The sequence below is a fragment of the Periophthalmus magnuspinnatus genome, chromosome 18, assembly GCF_009829125.3.
Source record: "Periophthalmus magnuspinnatus isolate fPerMag1 chromosome 18, fPerMag1.2.pri, whole genome shotgun sequence".
Taxonomy (NCBI): domain Eukaryota; kingdom Metazoa; phylum Chordata; class Actinopteri; order Gobiiformes; family Gobiidae; genus Periophthalmus; species Periophthalmus magnuspinnatus.
Genome location: NC_047143.1, coordinates 19113232 through 19122983, shown reverse-complemented (window position 1 = coordinate 19122983; position 9752 = coordinate 19113232).

Sequence of the window (9752 nt, the reverse complement as noted above, 5' to 3'; positions counted from 1 at the left end):
CTAATATAATATTGGAATCCAGTCTTGATGTCAAGGGTTGCCTACTTTGAAATCAAATTATTTCTTACTCAAAAATCTTGCTCAGTAATTTATCTTTTCTTGTCATCTTTTCATGTATTAATTTCGAGCTGACACAGTAAAACTGCTTCACATAGCACTGACATTTCATGCTTTATGTATAAAAGATCCAATTGTAAATGTAAATGGTTTTCTCATATTATAACACCCCATTTATCCAATAACAGTTTGAACAAATAACTGTTGGAGAATAAATTGAAGTAACCTGAGAGTTGTAAGAGGCTGGAGTTCTCCTTGAATAAAGTTTAAAAGATTAAAATGAGATAAATAATAAGATTTATCAAACAGCACAATCTATTTTCCAAATTTGTTTGAGGGAAAAAAATCATAAAGTCATTCATAAAGTCACACAAGATAAACTAGATTAATCAAAAGTTATTGTTACATGATTAGATGAACTGATTTTGGCTATAATAGTTTATTTCTAGCTTTTAAGGAAATAGGCTCTTGGAAACTTTCAAAAGCACTGCCAAAACAGCGGCATAGGTCAGATAAAGTAAAGTAAATTGATGTAAAGTAATTTGTAAACTGATCTAAAACATCTTTCTGGCTTTCTTAATAAATTGTAGTCATAGTATTAACATTTTGACATTTTTTTCTATTCCCTTTGCAAGTTATTTTTCAGGTTTAGAAAGAATGAATCAAAGGTGATAAATGTAGAATCATTGTAATACTTAATTATCATTTAAGGCACACTCTACTCTCCATGGTGTTGCATGGTGTGTTACTTTGCTTGTAATGTTCTACTATATGTGTACATGTCTTTTATTGCTTAGAAATACCTGTAAAAACATGCATTCTTCTTTGAGTGGATTTCTAATCTGACCTGTAACCTTGTAATGGTATCACGTGCTTGTTACCATGGAGTGAAACATTACTGGCAAAGCAATAAGATCTCCATGGAGACGAGCAGGTGATGCCATCAGAATGACACAGATCAGATTTAGAGGTTCACTCGCAATAAGAATGCATGTTTATACAGGTATTTCTAAGCAATAAAACACATGTAATTGCATAAATGTAAGATATAGTGGAACATATAGCCATATAGTGAAACATTACAGGCAAAGTAATACCAACATCATGGAGAGTGGATTGTGCCTTAAATGTTATGATAATTAAGTATTATACTGATTCTTACCTTGAAAATTACAGTGTAATTTTGATTCATTCATTCTAAACCTGATAAATAACTTGCACAGGGAGTAGAAGAAAATGTCAAAATGTTAATACTCCATCCATCCATCCATCCATTTTCTTCCGCTTATCCGGGGCCGGGTCACGGGGGCAGCAGTCTAAGCAGGGACTCCCAGACTTCCCTCACCCCGGACATGTCCTCCAGCTCCTCCGGTGGGACCCCAAGGCGTTCCCAGGCCAGCCGAGAGACATAGTCCCTCCAGCATGTCCTGGGTCTTCCCCGGGGCCTCCTCCCGGTGGGACATGCCCAGAACACCTCCCTAGGGATGCGTCCAGGAGGCATCCTAAGCAGATGCCCGAGCCACCTCAACTGGTTCCTCTCAACGTGTAGGAGCAGCGGCTCTACTCCGAGCTCTTCCCGTGTGACCGAGCTCCTCACCCTATCCCTAAGGGTGCGCCCGGCCACTCTGCGGAGGAAGCCCATTTCAGCCGCTTGTATCCGCGACCTTGTCCTTTCGGTCATTACCCAAAGCTCATAACCATAGGTGAGGGTAGGAACGTAGATTGACCGGTAAATCGAGAGCTTCGCCTTCCGGCTCAGCTCCTTCTTTACCACAACAGACCGATACAGCGACCACATCACTGCAGACACTGCACCGATCCGCCTGTCAATCTCACGCTCCATCCTTCCCTCACTCGTGAACAAGACCCCGAAATACTTGAACTCCTCCACTTGGGGCAGAGACTCACCACTCACCCGGAGAGAGCAAACCACCTTTTTCCGGTCGAGAACCATGGCCTCGGATTTGGAGGAGCTGATTCTCATTCCAGCCGCTTCACACTCGGCTGCAAACTGCCCCAGTGCCTGCTGCAGGTCCTGGCTCGAAGAAGCCATCAGGACAACATCATCTACAAACGGCAGAGATGAAATCCTGTGGTTCCCAAACCAGACCCCCTCCAGCCCCTGGCTGCGCCTAGAAATTCTGTCCATAAATATAATGAACAGAACCGGTGACAAAGGGCAGCCCTGGCGGAGTCCAACATGCACCGGGAACAGGTCTGACTTACCGCCGGCAATGCAAACACAGCTCCTGCTCCGGTCATACAGGGACCGGACAGCCCTTAGCAAAGAGCCCCGGACCCCATACTCCCAGAGCACCCCCCAAAGGACACCACGAGGGACACGGTCGAATGCCTTCTCCAGATCCACAAAACACATGTGAACTAGTTGGGCATACTCCCATGAGCCCTCGAGGACCCGATGGAGAGTATAGAGCTGGTCCAGTGTTCCACGACCAGGACGAAAACCACACTGCTCCTCCTGAATCCGAGGTTCGACTATCGGTCGGATTCTCCTCTCCAGTACCCTGTAATAGACCTTACCGGGAAGGCTGAGGAGTGTGATTCCCCTGTAATTGGAACACACCCTCCGGTCCCCCTTCTTATACAGAGGGACCACCACCCCGGTCTGCCATTCCACAGGTACTGTCCCCGACCGCCACACGATGTTGCAGAGACGTGTCAGCCAAGACAGCCCCACAACATCCAGAGACTTGAGGTACTCAGGACGGATCTCGTCCACCCCCGGAGCCTTGCCACCGAGGAGCTTGCCAACCACCTCAGTGACTTCAGCCAGGGTGATGGACGAGTCCGCCTCTGGGTCCCCAGTTTCTGCTTCCTCCTCGGAAGACGTGACAGTGGGATTGAGGAGATCCTCAAAGTATTCTTTCCACCGCCCGACAACATCCCCAGTCGAGGTCAGCAGCTCTCCACCCGCACTGTAAACAGTGTTGGTGAAGCACTGCTTCCCCCTCCTGAGGCATCGGACAGTTTGCCAGAATCTCTTTGAGGCCGTCCGATAGTCCTCCTCCATGGCCTCCCCGAACTCCTCCCAACCCCGAGTTTTTGCCTCTGTGACTGCCCGAGCCGCGGCACGCTTGGCCCGCCGGTACTCATCAGCTGCCTCAGGAGTCCCACGAGCCAACAAGGCTCGATAGGACTCCTTCTTCAGCTTGGCGGCATCCCTTACTTCCGGTGTCCACCACCGGGTTCGGGGATTGCCGCCGCGACAAGCACCACAGACCTTACATCCACAGCTACGAGCAGCCGCATCGACAATAGAGGTGGAGAACATGGCCCACTCGGAGTCCATGTCTCCAACCTCCCCCGGGATCAGGGAGAAGCTCTCCCGGAGGTGGGAGTTGAAGACCCCCCTGACAGAGGGCTCCGCCAGACGTTCCCAGCAGACCCTCACAATGCGCTTGGGCCTGCCAGGTCTGTCCGGCTTCCTCCTCCGCCGGCGGATCCAACTCACCACCAGGTGGTGATCAGTTGACAGCTCAGCCCCTCTCTTCACCCAAGTGTCCAAGACACGCGGTCGGAGGTCAGATGACACGACAACAAAGTCGATCATCGACCTCCGACCTAGAGTGTCCTGGTGACCCTTGTGCTCGAACATGGTGTTTGTTATGGACAAACTGTGACTAGCACAGAAGTCCAATAACAAAACACTGCTCGGGTTCAGATCGGGGAGGCCGTTCCTCCCAATCACGCCCCTCCAAGTGTCACTGTCGTTACCCACATGGCCGTTGAAGTCCCCCAGGAAAACAACGGAGTCCCCGGTTGGTGCACTGTCTAGTACCCCTCCCAGGGACTCCAAGAAGGCCGGGTACTCTCCACTGCTGTTTGGCCCGTAGGCCGACACAACAGTGAGAGACCTGTCCCCGACCCGAAGGCGCAGGGACGCGACCCTCTCGTTCACCGGAGTGAACCCCAACATGCAGCGGCTGAGCTGTGGGGCAATGAGCAAGCCCACACCAGCTTGCCGCCGCTCCCCGCGGGCAACGCCAGAGAAAGTTGGGTTCCAGAGCCCAAGCTGTGCATGGAGGTGAGGCCGACTATATCTAGCTGGTAACGCTTAACCTCCTGCACAAGCTCAGGCTCCTTCCCCCCCAGCGAGGTGACATTCCATGTCCCCAGAGCTAGTCTCCATGTCCGGAGATCCGGTCGTCGAGGTCCCCCGCCGCCCGGATCTCTCTGCACCCGCCCCACATGGCTCCTCCCGCAGGTGGTGGGTCCACGGGAGGACGGCCCCACGTCGTTCCTTCGGGCTGGGCCACCAGGCGCTCGCTGCCGAGCACCCACCCCAGGCCTGGCTCCAGGGTGGGGCCCCGGTAACGCCAGTCCAGGCGACGTAACTGGCCTTGTTCTTTTCCTCTTCATGTAGGGCTTCTGAACCGCTCTTAGTCAGACCCGTCTCCCAGGACCTGTTTGCCATGGGTGACCCTACCAGGGGCATGAAGCCCCCGACAACATAGCTCCCAGGATCATTCGGGTGCTCAAACCCCTCCACCACGTTAAGGTGGTAGTTCGGGGAGGGGATGTTAATACTATGACTACAATTTAATCAGAAAGCCAGATAGATGTTTTTATCTGACCTATGCAGCTGTTTTGGCAGTGCTTTTGTTTCCAAGATCCTATTTCCTTAAAAGTTAGAATTGAAAAGAAAAGTTATATTTTTAAACTGCAAGATTATATGACTTCAGAGCTAACTAACCGCTCATCTAATGTACCTAATGAATCACCCATAAGATTCAGTTCCAGTTAAATGAGGCTCATCAAGGCTAGCAGTTATAGGGGTGAATTTGGAGCCAACTTACATATTAGGAATTCCAACGACGAGTATCATTGCAACCAAAGAGCCAAGCCGGAGCAAGGTTATTGAAGGTAACCCCCCTTTACACCCGCACTGCTGGTTTAGCAGGACAGGCACTTAGCAATGCTGTCAATCAAATATGTTACTAATGCTCGCGGGAGCAACCTTGTGGACCATTTATATATATACAGTTTATGTTAACTACTAGCAATTTTTCTGCAATTAGCTATACATTCTCAGTCAAAAAAAATAATTAACTGAAACAGAGAAATTCAATTGAAAGAGGGCACAAAGAGGCCATGGACAGCTCTGGAAATAGCTATTAAACATGAATGACAGAAAATCTATTGTTGATTGAAAACAGCAGTCCCTCCAGTATCTCCACCATCACAAAAAATAGATGTGAGTCACCACATACATAGACTAAAGGCTAACAAAGACAAGAGAGGAATTACAAGGGCACATTGATTCAAGTGTGTGCGGAACAAGGGTCAGCGGTATAGGACCCACGGGGTAGGGTCAGTGCAGTCGCCATGCTCATAATCAGACTGATTTAATTAGAGCCATCAGAGAGACAGCTCCACACAGTAAATAGGCAAGAGGGCTGCCATGTCGCATTGGGAGTGAATTCATTATCTTTATTTAACAACACATGTATTTGAATTTAAGACGCATAAAGAATATAATATAAAATGTAAGAGATGGTGCGCACCACTTGCCAAACAAAGATATAGCCTGATGGCTAACAAGACAGGATGTGAGAGGTGGACAATGTAACTTTTCTGGTGGGTAGCCACCTGCTTGTTTTCATAAAGATATTTTTACTTTTCCTGAAATCTTCCACAGTATGACATTAAACTTTAAGCAGTTGACATCACCAAGTAGGTTACAGATCAGCTCTGCTGTGCATTTATGGTGCCATATATTGGAACATTCTAGGCAAAGTAATAAAATCTTTAAGCTAACAAGTTGCAGACTCCCTATCAAACCTTTAATATTTACCCTTAATATTGCGAAAACAGTTTACACATTTTATACAGTAAATTATGCATTATCATGTTTTGTTCATCACTTTGTAGAAACACAATGGCCATACTACAAATACGCAATTTAATGAAATGTAGTATGTAACAATTTGCACATAATTTTAGCATGTGTTGATTATATATTCAGTTGATGTTTTTGAGTTTTCTCTAAAGCAGCCACAGTATTATTTTCTGTGAAAGTTACATCTCATCAAACAATAACCACATTTTTTTTGTTTTGAAGCATGGTCTGCTGCCTAAAGCACAACACAATAGAATAAACAGCACAGTGGTGTCACACTGCGGTAATGAGACACTCCCTGTTCTCATTATGTGGCTCCAGCAAGAAATCAAATGTCCACTTGAAGTGAAATATATACGTTTATGGATTGTGCTTGGCCTATATTAATCCATATTCAGGCCACACTATTTGAACACTATAGGGTCACAAATCAGTTGTTTGTATTATTTGCATAGAACATGAATCAGAGGAATGTCCTTTTAATAAGTTATCTTTAAGAGTTTCGTTGTTCATATCATTTCAATAGATGTCCATATTAAATAAACAAATACATTAGCACAGCATGATGTAGCTTAGATACGTTCACAGTTTTTTAGTGATCCAAAAATTTTATAACAGTTTTAATCGGCTATGAAATGTATTTTACAAAGACTTCTTCAAGTCATTGAATGATTTTTGAAAACCTTTATATAACTGAAAAAGCTATTTCTTTTCTCTGGCAGTTCTGTCAATTGAAAATGTAACAAATCTCTGCCTGCATTACCAGTACCTAGTCAGGAACAGGCTGAAAGTCTTAGGTGCTGTCCTCAAACAAGTTCAAATGCATTATGTCGATAAAGCAGTATATTTGCCTTGAGAAGATGATCCAATGTGGTTTCATTTAGACAATATAAATTATAACTGTTTTATTATTGAAGTAAATTGTTTTTTTTTCCTTACAATGAATGCATCCAATTATCAGGAACAAAGCCCTTTTGTCATAACATAGAAACTATATTTATCATTACACACTGATTAAAGTTTATAATGTTCTGGTCGGAATGAATCCTGTTTCCAATTCCTCCATTTATGGACGTGACTGGATGTGACTGGCCTTCTCTAGACCTACCCCTCGGGACCAGGATTTAAGGTGCTCCTCTGCTTTATATGCATGCTCACTGATCTCATCCCTGTCTGAAGCTATTTGCACATCCTAATGAGAAAGTCAGCAAACAAAAGCAAACCATTACAGCTGGGAGACACTGTGTATGTCTTGTGGAAATGGATACAACTTAAAGCATCGCCACCATCTGTTCACACAACCAAACCTGCAGCCTGTTATTGTGGGTATTTATCATTCACGTCTGGGGACATTTTGACACATAATTTATAAATGTCTTGTGCATTAAGAGATCAGAAAACCTTTGTTACTTTAATTTTGTCTGTTCTGTTTTTGTCTGTTTTCTTTATTATTGAAATAAAAACACATTAAAGGTCCAAAGCTCAGAACCTACTAGTGGGAGTTTGCCTTTGGCAAGACTCCCATAAACATATACACTTACTGTCTATCAATTAGACTGGACTGAAGCAAATGAATGACCAGCTCAAAATGATCCTGTAATCTCCCAATAAACATGTGATCAGTGCAGCTATAAAAAGAAACATCCAAACAAATGCAAACAATCTGGCTAATCTTCAAATCTCTCCAATACTTCAAAACACCTGCTTGTTTCCACAGAGATGTAATAGTTTGTAGAATACTCTACAAAATGACATTTAACGTAACATTTTACACTTAAACAGAGCTTCATTTCTAAATCAGACCATGCCCAAACAAAAAGTGGCTTCAGGACCGGTGTCCATACAAAGTCAAAACTTTACCAAAACGCACACAATAGATGAGTATAAGCACTATAGACTGTATGCAATGCCAAAATACAACACAGCTGACCTGATCTTACTTAATTCTAAACTTTTTTTTCTTCATTTTTCTTTATTTATACAGGGAGATTGCAGTGAGAGCACCCAGACTATCCTCTTCATGAGTGCCCTGTTGAAATACAGAAAATAAAAAATAAAAAATAAAAAAAACAATTAAACAAATTTGCCTAAAACACAAACATTTCAGTCTATATTATTCAAGATACTTAAACATAAAGGTTCAACTCCAGTCTTGTAGCTCAAGAATACATCCACAAGTCCACTTTTAGTAGTTCGTCAGAGCCCCATTACAAGATGTGAGAAGATCTGAGTAGCACATCTTATCCAGTCCAATGACAGCCCAGCAGAAACTGTCTATTATAGTGCATGGATATAATGAAAGAACAGAGATGATCAAAGCTTTTAGTCATCGTACAAGACGAGTAGAGCATGGGTTAGTTTTAAGTCAGCTTTTTATTGAGATCAAACACGTAATACTTACACAAGTCCAAAAGGTTACAAATGAGATCAAAACCAAAACATGAACACTATAAATCTCAAATTTTGGATACAATTAGAAAAAAATGAACCTTAAACTCAGGCTTTTGTAATGTTAATAGCTTTTTGGAAGTGACTGTTTTTGAGAATGCCTTGGCCACTAATCCAAGAAAATGCAATTAAGTGAAACTAATCTCCTGTTTTGGTGCTTGAGGATCAATAAAGTATCTATCTATCTATCTATCTATCTATCTATCTATCTAGCTAGCTAGCTAGCTAGCTAGCTAGATAGATAGCTCTCCATCCATTTTCTCTCTGGTGCAGTGTAATGTAGAGCTATGTATAATTCTTGCTGCTAACCCAGTTTCCCAGCAGTAACCACAGTTGCAGAGTCCCTTGTGCCACATAAACAAAGCAGAATTGTTCCATACGTATCACCTCTGACTACCCTCACAGCTTAAGTTCTTACTGCTGTTCTTCACACCTTGTCTGGTGTTACAGAGCATAGCAGGCAGATCATAGTGAGTTTCAGGTATTTTTTTTTTTTATTTTTTTTTTTTGGCAAAATGGAAAAGTGACATTTTCAAACCCTACATATATAACCTGGAGTCATACAGAGCATTGGGCATGAACAGGGGTAAGGTGAACGCAAGAATTTCCAGCCCTTTAGCCTCAAATGCAGGACATTTGTTTATTCAGAATAAATCTTTAAAGCTAAGGGATATTATTTATATTAAAACATTAGAGATCTTTTATAGAGTTAAAAATAATGTAATTTCAAAAAGCATACAGCACACATTTGTTTAAACTAAGAGTTGGTCATTAAGAGGTTTACATAGTTTTGAATATGCTAAAGTAAGAACAAATGTTAAATCAAGATGTATATCGGTTATTGGTGTAAAGTTGTGGATGAACAAAATACTGAAGTGAAATTATGAACTTCTTTTTTAAAGCTTAAAAAAGGTCTCAAACATAAAATGCACACAGCTGCACACAGAAGGCTCTGCACATTCTGCAAGTTTATTAGTGCTGGAGTCTGAGTAACATATTGTTTGTTTTCTCATCTGCAGCAAGGATTGCTCTGTTGGTTTACACAGCACCCTGCTCACCCCTACTGCAAATTTGCCATAGATTTGAACAAATAATAACATCTGATAATGAGTTTAGATTGACCCCACACAAACTATGGCATATGTTTATTGAGAAAATATAGGGAACATTGTCAAATCTGGGATATGTCCATAATTTGTGCAATCAGACTGGATGTGTAGAAACATCATAGCAACATAGCAGCTTCTTTTTGTGTTGATATATTGCATTTTCGTTATACTTGGCAAATGGATACTTTTTCGTCTTAACGCGTCTTAACAAGTGGCCAAATGTATAACAAGTGTAAAAGGGCTTGTTCCTCCATCTATGAAGCTCAAGACCTGAATAA